Source organism: Haemaphysalis longicornis, unplaced genomic scaffold (genome assembly GCF_048455015.1).
Source record: "Haemaphysalis longicornis isolate Haplotype H1 unplaced genomic scaffold, Haemaphysalis longicornis Haplotype H1 scaffold_1, whole genome shotgun sequence".
NCBI lineage: Eukaryota > Metazoa > Arthropoda > Arachnida > Ixodida > Ixodidae > Haemaphysalis > Haemaphysalis longicornis.
This window is the reverse complement of record NW_027526203.1, coordinates 63,310,741-63,329,845: the sequence shown is the minus strand read 5'-3', so window position 1 is coordinate 63,329,845 and position 19,105 is coordinate 63,310,741.

Genomic DNA, 19,105 nt, shown 5'->3' with positions numbered 1-19,105 from the left:
ACACAAAAATAAAACATTGGGCTAACCGTATCCACATGAAGGCACTAACGCGCTTCTGCATACATCCCAATAACAACCATTCTTGGACATTTTTAGGCCTCTCCCGGTGCGGAACTGCCAGGGATGCCCATAGGCTGTGCTTTTTGGGACATGGGATTTAGGTCCTTTTTTGGGATGCCCTTAGGATGTTTGGTGTTGTCTGGGATGTCTTCAATAAATGAATGAAAGCCTCGGCATGCCGGTTGACCTCCTTGAATGAGCCAAATTCCTCGATCATAATTTAACATCTGTGGGCCATGACGTATTAAAAAGCCGAAGAAGGTTCTCTGAAGCGAATGGAAACAAAGTACGCCGTGATTCATTGCAACAGTGGTTGTCGGCAAGGCGTACAAGGTTTATTTGGAGTCAGTCTTAGGCGATGTGAAGCAAAAAATGTTTGTTTGTAATACAGTGAGAAAAAACACGGAATAATACCAGGTCCATGTGCAATAAACAAATCATGTCAAAAAAATACAGCGTTCGGGTACAATACAATGTCAAGATATCACCCTAACATAAAAGTACACTCCCATGGCATGCCATAAATGCCCAGTAATTTACAATGCACTTATATAGCCCGTCTCTATTGGCGTATTCCTGAGCGTTACAAGCGGAATTCTTCTCTAAGGGGCAGTGCCTTCGCAATTGTCTCACGAATCAGCTAACCTGCGTCTTCAGGCAGTCCCAGAATAATAATAATAATTTCCGACAAGTCTTTCTCAAACAACCTGTAAGCCCGCTGCAGTTATCGTCTCGTTTAAAAAAAATTCCCCGTCCCGGACGAGAAGACCTCTTGTCGACGTTGGCGCGCCAACACGAGAAATTGAAAGCCGCTTGGCACGAGAGTCGCTTGAATGACGCCTCCTTCCGTTTCCATTTAACGCGTTCGCGCTCCCGTACGGCATCGTCGTTTCCTACAAACAGGACGGGCCGGGGCTAGTATTTGTAAAAGGCTTTCCCTGCAGTCATACGACTGAGGCGGTGCATCCATGGGCGGAGTGTAGTCAAAGGGCAGCCACCGCGAGTTGGCGGCCAATCACCCATGCAACTTCGCATCGTCGTGCACCAGCGGTCCGCAAACGCGATTTGCTTTTGAGTCAGTCAGTCGGTCGGTAGGTCGGTCAATCAATCAATCAGTGCTTTTACTTTGAGCTTCAGTACAAGATATTCCAACAATACTTGCGCCCATAGCTAAGGGCTTGTTGTGGGCCCCACTTTGAAAATGCATTGTACCAAGCACTCGTATCATTCATAATCAGAGTACTAAACACACGGAAATACACTCAAGTTATGTAGGCGGTAATTATAAATGCAGCACATTACACAAGGTGTAATCCCTATTTACTAAGTAAGGGCCGCAGTATTTTTGGTTGTACACAAACGGCCACACTGCTAAGAGAAAAAAATACATATATACACCTAATACAAGGAAAATCTTGGGCACATAACAGAAAAGGTTTTGTATTTTTTGCAGAAAGATGAATCACTACTCAGATCGACAGAGATTTTATTCAACACTTATTCAGAACACTGTATATCACTCACTGTACAAATTTAGAGTAAGGCCAAGATTGCAATTTCTGAAGGTGGAGTTTCTTGCGTGCCGCATAATGTACTGTAAATACAGAAACAGGAAATGGGTAATTGTTTCGAACTATGGGGCCAGTGCAGCGTGGTGTTTTTTACTGTTTCCTTTGTGTTGACTGTTTCTGTTGGGTTGATTGTTCTTTGTTTGTCGAGAACCAGTTTTTGGCATTCTAGCAATGTGTATTTTGTACCGAAGTTCATCCTTCTTTTCAGCTGTAAATATGATAGCAGTGTCATCAGCATACATGACAATTTGAGAAAAAAGTATTTTAGGCAAGTCGTTCACATAAAGCGTAAAAAGTATGGGCCTAAGTGAAGATTCCTGTGGGACTCTCATGGTTATATATTGTAGTGAAGACGTTATACTGTCCGTGAACACTTTTTGCTGGCGTGTGGTGAGTTGGAGAATAAATTTTAGGTTTTCTCTGGGAAACCATATTTCTTAAGTTTATTCTGGTTATTAGTTTGGTAAACTGTTTCAAGACCTTTCTGCCGGTCCGAGAAATAGCGATGGTCTCTGCTCTGGCAGTCTTGGGGCCATAGATAGCTCAGGAGGTTTCAATGATGAGGGTTTAACACATCACAAGAAAACATTAACAAATTCGTTTTATTAAAAAAGAAGGCCATCAACCACATTGCAAGCGCTTCTTATGACTCGCACACGGACGACTTGTTAGAAACACTAAACGTGCTTGCCCTGCAACACATTTTCCAGTTTAATATAATTATGAAATATAAGCACAGTTTAAAATATAAAAATGAACTCTTCTTAAGATTATGTAATCTCAGGACATCTCATGAATACCAATATGATGTTAGGAACAGGCACCCATGGCTTTTCTCGCACAAACCATGGTTTCGATGGACTAGAGCACTGCATGCCTACTTTCTTAGCCCACCTTCAACGTCAGGGAATTGATTTGTGTACTATACTAAAAACTAGTTACATATATATCTTATATTGAATATAACATAATTACGCCCGTGTCTCTTTTTTTACATTTTAAATGTCGCGCAAACTGCATGTTTATGCAGTGTCTTCTGTTAAATGTACAGGTGCCGTCAGAAGTAATTGGAGCACGGGAGCTGTGGCCGAACTGCATCGGAGCGCCGTGTAGCTGCACCGGCGGTAAATGGAAGGACGAGAACACGCATGCGCGGCTGCCGATGGCGATAGCCCATCTGTACCTCTCAAATTACGTTTTTTTTTACCTGGCATCAAGCATAGTTCGCAGCACACTTGTTTCTGCGATGGCGCTGATAGCGGACACACCTAAAAATATTTGAAAGAAAAACTCACTGCAGATTCCTGTGATAGCGCGAGCCGCTTCTCCGGCAGCTCGCATTTGCTGGACGTGTGCCAGGGACGCTGTCAGATGCGTCTCTGCTATCAGCGCCGTCACCGAAACCAGTATGCTGCGAACAATGCCTGAAGCCAGGTTCAAAAAAGTGGTTTTAGAGGTATAGATGGGCTATCGCCGTCGGCAGGCGCGCATGCGTGTTCTCGACCTATTATGTACCGCTGGTGCAGCTACACGGCGCTCCGATACTGTTCGGCCACAGCTCCCGTGCTCAAATCACTTATGACGGCACCTGTACATGACTTAATTACCCCATTTAGGTTAAAGAATTTCCTTGATACATTGTTAATACCTGTATATTTAGTCACAAATTTTTATTTTCGCGTCCCAGTATGTACACCTTCACTGTATACATAAAATGGAAAATATATGTGAAAAAACTCTTGCATAGGCTTGCTGTTTTACATCTTTACATGAATGGGTTTCTTGTGTTTTTGTGAATGTGCGTGACTATGCAACGCGTTCCTCACGTGTATTTTATATGTATTTGAACCTTTGCCTCGTTTCCTCGGTGCCAAGAAATGGGCAGGAACCTCGTCAAGCTACTTTGCTGTAGCTTTTTGTTCCTGTCCAAGCATTTTTTTTACTTTGTTGTGTAAGAGGAAAAATGAGAAAATAAAGTCGAAGTTGAAGTTGATGTCACAGTGGGTCAGCAATACTGGTGCAGGGAATGCAGTATCCACGAGCGCCCAGGAGGAAATTCTGTTCTGGTATCTATTGTTTAAGGGAGTCATAAAAATGCAGTAACCTCATCGCTAAAGAAAACTACGTAAAGGCAACTCAAAACAGTAAACATAATAAAGTATAGTTTCCACATCCGCTAAATTCGGAACGTCTCGCAGAAAACTTGCTAACAGCGACCCCACATCGCATTTCGCTTGCCGTCTTGCGAATATGACGTTATTCTGGTGGCTTCCTCTCGTTTTCTCGCTCCTCCGGCGGTACGGGAATCAACAGTGGGCCGGATGTTGGGTCTACATTATCGAAGGATACCGCAGTCACCGAGCACAAAGTGCCAAGAGATATACCGGCATAAAATAACTAATGTAATTATTGCAACAAGGTCATTTTTAACTGATTTTAAAACCACTTTAGAAGTATTTTGAGGCTCGATGTTATAAAATATCTCTTTAAGCAGTAAAAGGATAAAATTTGTTCTTTCACAAATTTCTGATCATTTGTGTGGTGTGCTTAAATATTCGGTGGCTTTTTACTGATTTCCCAATATTTGTTTGGCCCTTCGATATGCCGAATTTGTTCTTCGTGAAATGGGTTACCGATACAAATGCGGAAAAGTAAACTTAGCAATGTTGCTAAAAGGCAAGAAAAGTATTTTTTCAAATTACTCCCCTAACACAGTGAAAAGACCTAACAAGTGATATCAACACACAGCGAAATCTTTGGTCCTAGAGGACAAAAGTTTCGGTGATAGACTAATTCCATCCAGTGTTATACACGTTCCTCTAAAATGGGAACGAAAGCTCGTTCCTCGTTCCTTCCCAATTTTGAAATGAGTTCCCGTTACAAGTTGCTTTATTGCGAAAAGAACGCGTTCCTGTTCCACTTCGAAAATTGGAACGTGTCGTTACATTAACGTTACAATTAGGTTTTTAAAATGAAATATAGTGTCGGATAATCATGGGGCGAAATTAAGTCACAAATTTAAAACTCGTATCGAACTACGTATATTATAGGAATATTAACACCGCCGGCAGCAGATTATCTGGAGATAAAAATAATCAAGAGAAAATCTCCTAGGCAAATGTTTTCAGGGAGCACCGGACAAACTCAAGATGGCTCTTGGACATTTCGGTGCAGGATGTTTCAGTACGGAAATTTCGGTGTACGGACATAAAGGTGTACCGGCGTTTCGGTGCACGGACATTTCGGTGTACGGACACTTCGGTGCGCAAACTTTTCGGCGACCAAATTATCTGGTGCTTGCCTGTTTGCGGCAGCCGTTATATTTTTATTTCCGCATAACGAGGGGTATGGACAACAATCAGGAGCAGTGAATTTATTTTTTGATTGATGTCATGTTTGATCTTTGCCAGGTATTTTTAGAAATTCTACATTTATATATATATTTGTAATACCTATTCCAGGGGACACGTGTTATGCGGCCGATTGAATTCTTTACCACACGTTTTTTTTATTTACGACAGATTTTTTATTTACATTCGCTCTTTTTTAACTAAGATAATTAACCGGTGTTTACGATGGTCCGGCGCCTTTTTTATATATTTTTTAATTTACACACCCTGAAGTTACATAAATTACAGGCACACTCTCGATATCCAAAACGTAACAAACATTAGCTATCCCCCCAGAATGCAGAAAACCTTATGATGGGTATAACGTAGGCTGGGCTGCCTCACTAAAATGAATTTGCGAATACTGCTCTGGGATATTGTCGTGGATGAAAAACGGGCCTTTTTGAAAACAGCCGCAGCTTCTAATGTCCTAAATGTTGATTAAGCGCGTACGGGTTGTACATACAAATTCCACCCCTCCTGTTCGGAAAAACCAACTTTCGTTTGATGTTTGCATGTCTATATACACCACATTTTAATTCTTTTTCCTAGCGCCCCACCCCCCTCCCCGCCTGCACGCTCGAATCTCGACCAGATTGCTTTTTCAGTCATATTATTTTCGGTTTCCCTTGAAGATCCTGCAGGCGTGGCGGAGTTCACGGTCTCCGAAGCCTCACCGCAGTGATACAGAAAAAAGCTTTACATTAACCAAGATCTCACGAAACCTCTATAATGTGAACCAAAAAGGCACCCAAAAAGCCGATGAGAACACAATGAGCACTATCGTTTGCTGGCTACGACCTTCCGCGCGTCGCGGTCATAACGATGGCACCCCCACTCCAGGAATCGCTGTTTCTTCGCCTTCACTCTTCAAGTCACGCATATCATGGACGCCCCAAGCATACATTGCTTTCTCCAATTATAAGGAGCAAAAAAATTGAATATGCTATAGTGTGACTAGAGCTGCAACAGTCGTATTCAAGTTTTAGAAGTCCATTTGACGCAATGGTGAACCACCAGTGACCCCTCGCTTACCCCCTCTCGTCTCGCCGTGATAGCGCGCCCTCTCCCCCAACATCTGTGGCGCGCGCAGTGCGGCGCGCTCTCTCACCCCGCTGGTGGGCAGCGCTGCGCGCGGCGCAAGCACGCTGTGCGCATGTGCAGCGCCCTCTTCTCCGCGGTCTCCTCTCCTTCGGGCGCGCTGCGCAAATAAGCGGAGTGCCGCGCTCCAGCCGGTCTCTCAGTCGACGGTCGTCCGCGCTACGTTTGCTCTCTCTCTCTCTCTCTCTCTCTCTCTCTCTCTCTCTCTCTCGCTCGCATTACCCAACGATTGCTCACGCAATTCGAGTAATCGACCCAACGAAACACACAATGGAACCCCCTGCAGCGTCGCATCACACCAGCGTTCGCGCGAGGGGAGGTGGGCGTAATTTTTTTCTGTTGTTTTTATTCGCGGATGTTTTGCTGTGGGGGGGGGGGGGGGAGTGGAGGATGCACTAAAAGCAGCAGCGTCTTGCACCGTTGGATGAAGTGAAAGCAAAGCGCTTTGGTAACACTTAAACTAGTAGGGTTGTTCATATGAATGTTAAAAAAAGGTAGAACGGACGCAAATTTATTTATTTATTTATTTATTTATTTATTCAGCTTACCCCTAAAGGCCCTCCAGAAAAGGGTATTACATAGGGAGGAGGGCAATACAAGATGGTGTGAAAACAACAAAAAAGCAGTACAACGAGATACAATGCAACTTGAAAACCACAACAAAACGCAAAGCATGGCGTTATACAATAGTTTAAAAGAGAGAAAAACAAAACAAAACAACAAAAGCAACAAAAGGAAAAAAAGAAAAAAAAATAGTGTGTCACCGCAGTGCGCATGAGCTCCAAAAACTTAGCTGAGTCTTTCTCGGTGGCAATGTGTGCGGGCAAACTGTTCCACTCAATAGTAGTGCGCGGGATGAAGGACTGTGCGAAACGAAGTGAGCTAGATAGCGGGCGCTTGCCTTTGTTAGGATGATCACGGCGTTGAAAGATGGAAGAGGGGGGTTCAAAACAACTGTCATGTAATGATGGGTGATTGTAAAGTTTGTGGAAAAGTGATAAGCGCGCATATTTCCGACGAAGCGCGAAATCTTGTAGTTCAGCACGGTTTTTTAAGTTAGTGACGCTGGAATAGGAAGAATAATCTGAGTAAATGAAACGAGCAGCATGGCTTGCAAGGATTTAAATTAACAACGTTAATTTTTACCATCTACTGCAGAAATTGGGTTTTACGTGGCAATGCTCCGCCAGGGTTTAGCGTTCGTTTCCACGCACGGTGGCGCAAGCAGAAGTCCGGAACGTAAAATCATTTCAAGTCCTGAAATGACAATATTAAAGCTAAACTGTTCAAAAAATGCCTAGGACATCCCGTTACTCAAAATGTCTGGGCAAAGACGTCTTGCACCAAAATGTCCTGCACAGAAATGCCCGCACTGAAACGTCCTGCAACTAAATGTCCGACACCGAAATCTCCGAATCCCGTATTAAACAATCATTCCCCGCCAGGGAGACCAATTCTATCGGCCAGGCGCGCACCCTGGCCTCCCCAGGCAAACGATGAAAGGTGAAAAGCATTCTCGCGGCTACGCTATTCACCCGTCGAACGCCGCGTAAGTTGAACCAGCATGAAAGCAAGCACAAGCTGCGGCCTGCTGCGTGGTTATTCTTCTGCCTTGCCTTCGAGGAAGCACTTACCGCTGAAGGGCGGGCAAATTGACCAGCTTAAAGGAAGAGAAACGCGGTAGCGACTTGTGGAATTTTTGCACTCTAGCCTTGGCATCAAAAAACAACCAAATCCTAGCAATGTAATGGCGGGAGCGCGGTTCCTGCCGTTCCTTCAAAAACCTAACGAGTTACCGGTACAGTTCCACCCACCCTTAATGGAACGGTGGTGTTCCTCCGTTCCTCCAAAAAGGATCTAATTCCAGGAACGCCGTTCCTTGTAACGCCGTTCCGTACAACACTGAATCCATCTCGTAAAAACTGAATATGACTAATTTTTTCCTAAAATTACAGTCGTGACTGCGTGAGAAGTGCGAAAATGTGTTTCGTAATTTTTTAGTTTATCGCAGATCCGTTCAGGTTCTGGGTCACTTTGCGCGCCTCGCCAACTTTTCCCGGGTGCTGCGCGCACCAGCTGGAGAAGCTTCTCCATTGAGGACATCACAGGGAGACCCGGAACCAGTTTAATATTTTCGCGGATGCATTCATCACAATTTTAGGTGCGGAGTACCTTAGTACCGCACAACGTTTGTCCGCATCCGTGTGCATGGTATGTACAATCGCAAAAAATCACACAGGCACCGGCAGGATTCGAGCCTGTGTCGGGTAAACCAGACAGAGTTAGTGTCAGTCGTCTTACCGTTGAGATAATACCTGAGAATCAAACGGCTTACACCGTCGCCTGTAACGGTGCGGAGTACCTTAGGACCTCCCAACGTCCGTCCGCGTCCATCCCTGCGCACACCACCATGAAGCGAAAATCAAGAAATTTGATTTGAGCCACGAGTTGCAGTTTCATTTAGAGAATAATCAAGGCGCAACTCACTACTCAAATCAAATGATGGTCTGGGCGCAAATCGGACGTCACTCGGGGTGCAACTTGGATGTCATTTCGAGTCCCCGTACTCCGCACCCACGACATCATCCACGGAGTGGAGATGCTCCCAGTTTTTCTACTGGTTGTTTTCTAGCCTGCATTTATCAACGCTTGTATCAGCCTCACTGAGCCCTGCTCCTTTAGTGTGTTCGTATTGTTCGCAACCCTCTACACTAGATGGGGTATAGTTTTTTGCAGCTGCTGGGCCGCCGCTGAGGGTCGTCCTCGCTTCAACCACGAAAATCTTCGTGCGAATTCGGTCCTTGTGTGTATCAGCAGTTCATAGTTCTCGGGTGAGCACAACAGACGTCGGTTCCTCAGATAGCCTTGCATTTGGTCCACCACCTCTTGTACGGCGTCCTGTTGTTCTCCAGAGGGTCGGTTTTTCATGCACACGGTCAGGGTATCTGAATAGGTCACTAGACTAAATGCAACCAGTAACGAATAACTGCATTCGTCATACCCATTGGTGTATTGGCACACCCGGGAATCACTGGTGCTACTGCTACCCTAAGTTGAAGGGCACTCTAAACAAATTAGTGCCCTATCGCTGTGTGAAGCAGTGTGACCTGCCAAACTGGACGCGAAACTGCACGAATCAAAACATGTTTAGAATTTGTAATCGAGCATATTCTCTAGCCAATTAGTTGAATGAAACTTGGAATGACCCGAGCTTTATTCTAATGGGCAAACATGCAGCTGTCTGTTTCCCTCCCGCGTCGTAGTCATCTTACTGTCGGTATAACACACCAATCCATGCTCGAACCGTTCGATTACGGAGGGCAGATGAAGGGCGCATTGAGCCATGAGACTGCCACGCTTAAATCTCCCACCAGTACAACGGGCATGTCATCGCTAGCGGCATGAAGCCCAGCTGTGCATAGCTTGATGCCCCTCCTTCCACCCCCAGCCCATGCACCCATGAACCGGCAAGCGGTGAAGGGTGCATACTTAAGCGGGGAATACACCGACCAAAGTGTCACTCGGGGCCCTATTCTCGACTGCACAAATTGCCGACAATTCGCCCGTGTTTTTTTGCGTAAGCACGACGTAAGCAATCAGTGACGTGCTGCACCTATAGCTATGACGACATGCAGTGTAATTTGACGAGTCACTCACAAAGATGGCTACCAAGGTATCAAATATTGTGCAAGAAAGATATAAAAACACTTGGCATGTACTATAAAAATTAAGACGGTAGCTGAGGCTGACAAGAAAAACACATTTCTGGAGATCACATTTGGCGTCAACACCACAAGGCGATCGAGTAACGTTGATCCAAAAGTGAGCGAAAGGCGGATGTCGAGCTAAAGAACATCACACTATTTTTTTACCGCATCTATTTATTTCATTCAATCGCTTTTAGTAACATAGCTGCGCTTTCTGCTTCAATGCAAGCTTTGTTGCGTTATCACCTTCCCTGCCGCCACCGCCGCCACGCCATCGTCTGCTTCTATGCTGCAAGTTTATGGCGTGATCACAGAAAAAGACGGCCGCGACAATTGCTTCTATGACACTACTATGACACCGCGACTATCGCTTCTATGACGCCTGATAACCGCGGAGCGCACCGATGTCGCCGATTCACTCAATCGTCAAGCTGGACTTCAGTCAGCGCTGTAATGAACGAAATAGCCACTTTTCTTTGTTATTTTTTCTGTTGTGTTTGTTGGGTTCTACGTTTCACACACTAGTGATTTCCCACCCCCCAGCCATCCGCGCTCAGCAAACATGCCTTGCGAGCGCCAGCTGCGGACGGGTCCGTTGTTTGCCGAGACAGACAGAGGCAGGAGGGGCGGGGAGGGCAAAACTTCACTGGCAGCATTTATGGCAAAGTGCAAATCAAATATACTGCATACAGACTAATCGTAGGCCATAACGGTAACACTGGGAGCGAGACATTAAACAACGCTAGAGATCGAGATGGTTCGACTCACCGATGGCATACCGGAGCAGCGGAGCGCAGCGTTTGCGAGCGCGATTGCAGTCTCCCAGCTCGCCCAAGCGCGTTCCTTTGTGACGCGTTCCCCAGGTCAGGACCAGCGCGCCGAAACGTCCGCGCGCTAGCGCGTCCCCAAGACAAGAGAGCGTCCTCCCGTCATCCGACAACCCACCAGACCTCGCCTTTTGGTGGCACTAGTATAGAGGAAGAACTGGTTCTCGGGTAAGGCAGAGGGGAAAAGGGTCAACACCTCCACCAGGGCGAGAGCAAACCATCTGGTCGCTGGCGACCTCCCGTATGGTTCCCGTCGCGTGAGCGAGGCGCGTTATCACGCCGGCCGCGATGAGAAGCTAGCCAGAAAGGGGTTCGCGTGAAAGTCGCGATCCCCACAAGTTCAATCATGTGACCCAACAGCTTACTAGTACGAGTATGGACAAATGTCATGCATTGGGTTCTCTTTGTCATGGAGAGGCTTGTACTGCCTTCTTATGCTGCGGTTATGCCAAACAAATATTTTTTTATTTTATTGCCAAACATAAAAGCAAAAACAACCACCATTTTTATGCTGTTACGTAGCATTACGTCTCTTTTACGCAGGCTGAAGTTGCCAATGCATGACGTAGTTGTTCCCGCCAACTGTTTAAATTACTTCACGCCTTCTCAGCCAATCACAGAAGGGGTGTGTATTACAAGCAGCATTGTTGTTATATAGCAAAGACAGGCTTACGTTGTCATGTCCGCTGCATTCAGTCTCGTTTTTCATTGCCCGCCAAGAATTATGCGCCTTTAGTAACGAGAAATAAGGCAAACTTTAGAACTGGTGTCGGTAAACGACATGGAACGTCAAAATGACGACAGCACACACAACCACTTTGTCAACCGGAAGCACGTGACCAAAATTGAAAGCCAATCAGAAAAGACCTCCGGCAAATTGCCAGAATTTCCGGCAATTTCTGCAGTCGAGAATAGGGCCCTCGGAAAGCCTTTTGAGCTGACGAAAAACTACGGGCTCACGCAGATGTTCTATTTGGGTAAATTGCTCTTCAACTGGGGGGGGGGGGGGGGGGGGGATTCGCAGCTACCCAGTGAAACGGAATGTCAGGTGGCCATGTCGGCGGGCAACATATTCGGCAGTTGCGGCTTTCGGTCAGCTTTACGCCTATTCGCACTTGTGTTGATTCTCCGCAATCACCTGATAACAGGACTACAGCCGGTGTCAGCAGTTCGCGCAACTTGTAAAACAGGCGTTGGTGTTGGCGAGGGGAATAGAAGTTATGAAAGACGGGTCGGCGGTGGCGAGAAGGAACCCCGCAGCGGCGCCGAGCACAGCGGCTTCACCGGGATCAAAACTGCCGGGTGAGAGATGCGGGAGTTCGCCGTAAAATTTTAAATGCAGAGCATTTCTTTAACTCACGATGTCACCCGGCGTTGTCGGCGTGCCTCGGCGTCCGCAAAAGCCATTCCAGGTGCGCCCTCTCCCCAACTCCTCCTCTCCCGCATCACGCTACCCTCCTCGCTCTCAACAACAGGTCCGCACCCCTCCCCCTACACTATATAAAAAAATAATACTTACCGGCGCCTGGTTTTGATCCCACGACCCTGCGGGCGGAACGCAAGGTACATGGTGCTCTTCCCACTGCGCCACAAAACCGACACAGATTCAAAGGCTACGAACGCGCCTTATATCCTTGACTCATTCAAACTACGTCAAGAAGCTGCTGATACAACGCATTCACTATCACCAACTCCCCAAACACTAAATGTTAACGCAATACACCCACTTCCTATGCGACGCTGCGACGCATTTACTCGAGTCCCCCTCGCGGGGAGTTGGGCCTTTTTGTTAATTTTGGGTAATTAATGCGCTTTAATGAAGCCAGAGAGAACTGCAATACACTCACAGAGACATCTAAGCTGCACTAGACATCCATAACACACCTATGCATTCAGGAGAAAACCGAACTCTTCCCGGCCCACATCCTCGATGCGGCCGAGAAGTGCATTCGGCTTGTTTCAAGTGCCACGTGCCACCTCAGGAAGCCATGGTGAAACAAGGACTGTAGGCGGGTGCCAGAAGCCCCGAACCAGGCTTAGGGTATCCTCCGCCGATACCCCACACCAGATAACCTTATGTCGTTATAACGGGAAAAACGCTCTTGGAAAGTGTGTGCACCGTCAGGCAAAAAGGAAGAGTTGGTGCGTATTCCTGATAAAAAAAAACTCTTAGACAGATACAAAGAAGGCATTAACACGACAAATACGCAAAATCATAGGACAACCGACACACAGCTTGCCCCTGCTTCGCAGAATAGGGGACACACCTGAAGACCAGGCTAAGACACTCGTACAACACTTCGAACACGCATACAGTTCTGTACACTACATGAACACTTTCATGAAGCATTAAATGATTTGTGAAAAGAAGTCCCTACGCGGCATTAACAAACCAAACTATTTTTTCAACTCCCTGTTTTAACTAGATGAGCTGAGGGCTGCTCTGAGCACTTGTAATTCTTGAGTTCCATGCGCAGACAACATTACATGCACCGTGATACAACACCTACACGAAGGCAGACTCGAAACACTTGTCCAGTTATACAGTAAATTATGGCTTTCGGGCGCCGTCTTAGATCATGGAGGGACGCAATAGTCATTGATTTCTTGAAGGGGAAGGACGCATCTCCCCCAAAGAGTTGTCATGCCATCGCTCTGACAAGCTGCCTGTGGTAGCTTCTGGAGAACACCGAGGCTCTCTTAAGGGTGGGGTGATCCACAAGCGACCATGCTGTCGCTCTACAGTTGTGCATGAAAATGCCTTCGTTCTCAAACTGGATTGTATAAGGGTATTTTTAGATTTTAAACAGCCCTCTGACACCTCTTGGCGCTGTGGCAACCTTAGCGATCAGTCTTTGGGTTTGTCGGGGAACATGGTAAACGCGCTCGGCACTACCAACTCACATCTTTCGTGTGAGAGTTGGCAGTCTACTCTCCAGGGTGCACGTTTAAGAAAATGGCATGACTTCAGTTGTGTATTAAGCTGCACATTGTTTATAGAAAAAGAGAACTGTCTTGGAAGGGTATTGCCACCATCAATTTCTTATTCAATGCATGTGGATGACGTCCAAAGATCTTTCAATCGTGCAACATGGCGAATTGAGAACGGCAAGTGAAGCTTGGTGCCAACCAAATTGCTAGCTTTGCGGAAAAGAAGGGGGTTTAACTTTACCTTGAGAACTACATGGGTCGTGTTTTCCAGGAGGCATGGGATCAGGCCCGAACCAGCAATAAGCTTAATGGTATCTGAAATCCTGTGAAAGAGCAACACACATTCTTGGATCTAGTGCTGGATGAAAAGCTAACATTCATTCGACGCATATCTTCTTAAAGGAGCACTGACACTAAATTTCTCGCTTTCTGTTTTTATGGTCTAAAGAATACCTATTGGTCCAGTAATTACGGAAATCGAAGTGAAAGCCGTCAGCCACCAACATAGAATTAATTATAGCATGTTTTTGCAAACAGTTTCAGACTCGGTCACCGCGCAGGAAAATGGCCGTCCGAAGGCCAGCCTCCAAGCGGGCCAGTCTTACGTCACGGCCTCACCCGTGACGTCAGGGACGTTCGCCTCATCGTCTGCTACGATTGCACATGGTCCGCACTCGCCCGCGCAGTCGACATGTCGTCTGAATCGTTAGACTCGGATGAGTCGCTGCCACCCGACAGACAGACAGGCAGACAGACAGAACAACTTTATTTGGCCAGGCGATTAGGCCGGCGATGTCTTCGCCGTCGTCCGCTTTTTAATATCAGTGCGGCTCGAACCGGCGCAGACCGTGATAGCAACAATTTGTCGCCACTCTTCTAATCAATGTGATCACGTAAAAGAAGTTCCACATGCGAGAAAGTAGATGTTAGTGTGGTGAAAAATTGTGCTAGGGGTTGTTATCAGCGCTGAAATTAAAAGCGGCGTTCAGATATTTGCCGCGATGGTAAGCCTACGCTGACCGGCAGCGGAGGTTCGGCGCTCCGACCCAGTACTGCCGCACCGCGGTGAGGCGAGCGGCCGAAAGATGGCGTCATCTGAGCGCTAGAATCAAAACAGGCCACGGCAGATGTCTTGGTCACCGATCGCCGAAACGGCAATTATCGCCAAAATAAAGCTCCATACGCGCAAAAGGGGATGATAGTGTGGTGAAAAGTTGTGTAAGGGATGGTCATTCGCAGTTGTACAGATACCGGCGATCAAATATTCGCCACCATACTAAGCCTAAAGTTCTCAACACCCAAGCTGACCCGAGCAACGCCGAGCCCGCTGGGTTGGGCGACAGTTTTTGCGGCCGCCGCCGCCCACGAACTCAGTCCACGTTTAGTGCTGCATGTTTTCGCGTGGAAAATAATGCATCTTGGCGTCGTCGTCCATTTGCTCGGACAGGCTTCCACAAGCAGTACTTCGCATTCCGCGAGCTTGCCATTGCACAACTTGGGTGAGCTCGGCGACACGCACCACCTCGTAGGCGCGGTGCGCGTCGACATCGCGCACCGCACGGTGCCGGCCCCGCGCAGTTTTCGGCCCCAGTGCAAGGGAACACCATGCGCCGGCGACGAACTGAAGAGCCTCGGATCGCTGCAACAATTTCTGTGAGGTATCTGTACAAACTACTGAAGCCAGTTATATCATTTTTTAGGCGTCAAAATTTGGCGTCAGTACTACTTTAAACATAAATGCATAGAAACTACTGAAGCCAGTTATATCATTTTTTAGGCGTCAAAATTTGGTGTCAGTACTACTTTAAACATAAATGCATAAAAACAATCAACATTTTCAAAGTTCTGTCAATTCACTTTTAAGCAGCAGAGAAACGCTCCTGCTTCCAATTTTTACGAGCATTGCAGGATCATGATCGGTCTATGGAGGTGTGTTTATGGGACCACGGGTAAAACCGCATTAAAAATATCAGACCCAGTGCCACCCCTGGGGTTCTGTCATGCATGAGGTGTTTTCCGGGCAAGCGCATTTCAAAGCCTGTCTGTCGAGCGTGGCAAATGAAACCTACAACACCAGCGAACGTACGTGGATTTGCTTCATGTTTGTAAAATCGCATCCCTGACCCATCATCCTTTGTTTAAAATCTGTCTTTTGCGATATATCCACGTCCCATCCTTTCCTAAATCGTCAATTCATTTCTCCTTTGTATTGAATTGCACTTTATACTTAGGCAAGTTGGATGACAAGGGCACCATCTAGCCTTATTCTATGTCTTTTTAATCCATTTCTGCTCCATTTTAACACTGAGTGAAAAAGAGTCTCCTAGGCCCGATGTCTCCTTTTATACACTTTTACAACGTCTGTTACCTATCCGTTGCCGCCATGGCAGCTCCGCGCGTTGTCATGTGACTGGTCTTTCACGAAAATTGATGAAGCTGGAGTGCATAGAAGGGCGATTTTGCAGCACTGGTTCTACACAACAAATATCCTTGTGCAGAATTTTATAGCGACGCATCGCGAACAACCTCCGCTGTGTCCTGTGATCTACATGGGCCTAACCTCAATACATGCAGAACCATGAATGTAAATACCAGCATTTTTACAGTGGAGGCATGTGGATGTTTTCTTGTTTTAAATCATACCATCGAACATGAAATTTCCAATACATAATTTGCACAGATTCTTAGACCATTGTGCCCACATACGCCTCCAATCGCCAGTTGACTGTGTGCTCGGTATCAGGCCACTTGGGGATCACCGGAAACAAGTTCGCGGATGAAATAACCGCCGCCGCTTCACTTCGAAACACCGTGGAGAAAACAACGGTTCCCTAAACTGACCTCAAGGCACACATCAGACAAAAACTTCCCAAAACATGGCAAGCACACTGAATTGAACACACAGAAAAGAACCTACACGTAATAAAAGCACACTTCGTATGATACACAAGTGATTCACAAAACAGGCACATGGAAGTTGCCTTAGCAACGTTGCAGATAGGCCACACTCATGTCAAACACTTAAATCTGCTCATAGGATCCCCAATACTTCAGTGTAGCAGGTGGGGTGAGGGCCTATCCGTAATACATTTCCCTGTCAATGCAAGGCACTTGACGCTACACGACGCAAACTCTTTAGTGAACACCCCCCTTGTTCACATTCCTCTTGGACTGACTAATTATTGACCAACGGGGAAAGGAACCGTCGTTCACAAATATAAAAAGTTTTACAAATCCATATAAATGTTCCCAACCACCTAGTTTCCTTCTTTCAGTAGTATGTCACTTCTTTACAGAAATAAACATGAACAAGAAGCACATTTTGGTTTTTATAGTTTTCAATTGATGGCGCTAGCTCTCCAGCTAGCAGGAGTTTTATTTTTATTTCAGTGCAGAAGAGAAATATTTATGAAATAAGAAAACTACGCTGTTGTGAGCATTCCTATGTATTCGTTAAACGTTTTCTATTGGTGCACGATGGTTTCAAAGCCCATGGGTCATGAGGTTGTAAGTCTCATAGAATGTTAACAGGTGAGCCTCGCTTAAGTGTTTGTCATTCATTCACGTTCTGCTCGTCGTGTTAATCCACTCATACTCTTACACCTGGTTCTATACATCGGACCCTACACTCTTAGTCAATTCCTGGTTATACGACCCGCATGCAGGCGGGCCGCCGCGTCATTTTAAAGCCGCTTATAAAGCGGCGGTTCAGGCGGCCTCGCGCGCAAGCGGCCCGCCAAACATGCGGACCACCGAACACGCGGCCGGCGTTTAAGCGGCCGTATTGAGGGCCGCCTAACCAGCGGGCCACCTAACCAGCGGGCCACCTAAACACCGGGCCGTGTGTTCGGCAGGCCACTGGCCGTAATTTTTTTACGCGGCCCGTTATGCTAACCTATTCCCGCTTACGACGCGGCCCCGAAATCATACGGCCCCTCAAATAAGCGGCCTTGTTGCTTTCCACCAAAAAAAGAAGAAAAAACCAGCCAATCGGCCTGAATTGAGTTTATCCGGTTTTTTTTTTGCTCGCATTGCCAGGTCAACATCAGCATCCCGTGACGAATGCTCTAACACATGTTACATCATACGAGACACACAAAGTGCACATAGGCACATACACACAACCCTACGGAGACTCGAACCTGGGTCTACTACAACACATGAAGAGGCGGGTATCATAACCACTGCTCCACGACCCACGGGTTGCTGGGGAGGGCAAACATGGGCTTATAAGTATCCTGCATGCTGTTGCGCGTCAAGCAGGAGTCTTAAATAACACATTCCGCTGCGAGTTGCTTTCTTTAGACCACCGTTTTCGAATCACTCTACCAAAGAGGCATGATACTACGGTTTGGAGGGCTTTAAGTACATTGTTACGAGCGGAAACCTTTTGTCATGCTGTGTGCCCATTTCAACAGTATGATGCGCCATGCGGTGATTTATTCCATCGACGCAAACGGAATTGATAACAGTTCTTCTGCCTTGTAACCAAAAGTATTCTTGGCCATTGGCGGAAAGTGACTCCTATGACAATGCATGCAAATAACTAGCACGTAAGGCACACTGTCGTGCTGAACATAAGAGCTGTCTGCTCACGAGTGGCAAGTATACCAAGCATGAAATGGTGTACTGAATTTTTTCTGCTCGTCGTAGCTCTTCTGATGGTGCTGTTACATGCCTTCACCTTTATTTTTGTAAGAGGGGGCGGTAGTAAATTACGTCTCTGGTAATGTAAAGAACCAATAATAAATTACTCATTCTATATAACATTGTGTCGCGACGCCTGCAGAATTGCCGCGTCGCCTGAAGAATTGGTGATCGCGAGCACACAAAGAATATCTTAGCGTTTTTTCGCGCAGACCGGATAGGCGCTCGGCCGTGTAACTTGTAACCCCTGCATTTCCAGAAAAATGAAGTTTTCGCTGAAGTTCCACCTTTAATCGTTATAATATCGTAAAGATCATTTGTCGAACCAAATTTTGAGAAACCAAAAAATAAAAAAACATAAAAAAAATGAAAAACTGGTAAACAGTATAACACCCTGCATTTCCACAATATTGCAGATTTTGCGGAAACTTGGAATTGTTATCATAGCGTAGACCGAGAGAATTGGCCGAACATAACTTTGAAAAACGAAAAACGAAGAAAAATATAAAAAAATACGAAAAATGGTGAGCCGTGTAACGCCCTTCATTTACAAAAAATGCAGATTTGGCGCCAGTAACATCTGTGATCGTTATAATAGTGTAAATGGAGATAATTTGACGGACAGGACTTAGAAAATTCAAGAAATTTGGCTCTAAAAGACTCACACTCAAGAGAAGCGCCATAAGAATGCTGAGCATTAGTAGACAATTCTCTTAATTTTTGCAATTTGTTTAAGTGGTCTTATTTAACTCGCGCTCTAGTTATTAACGAGTTATATTATTGTACGCGGAAGCGCAAGGTCGCGATTGCGCATTTTCAACATTTTCAAGGTCGTTCACCAAAACCATAGCACTTGGTAATGAATGCACACT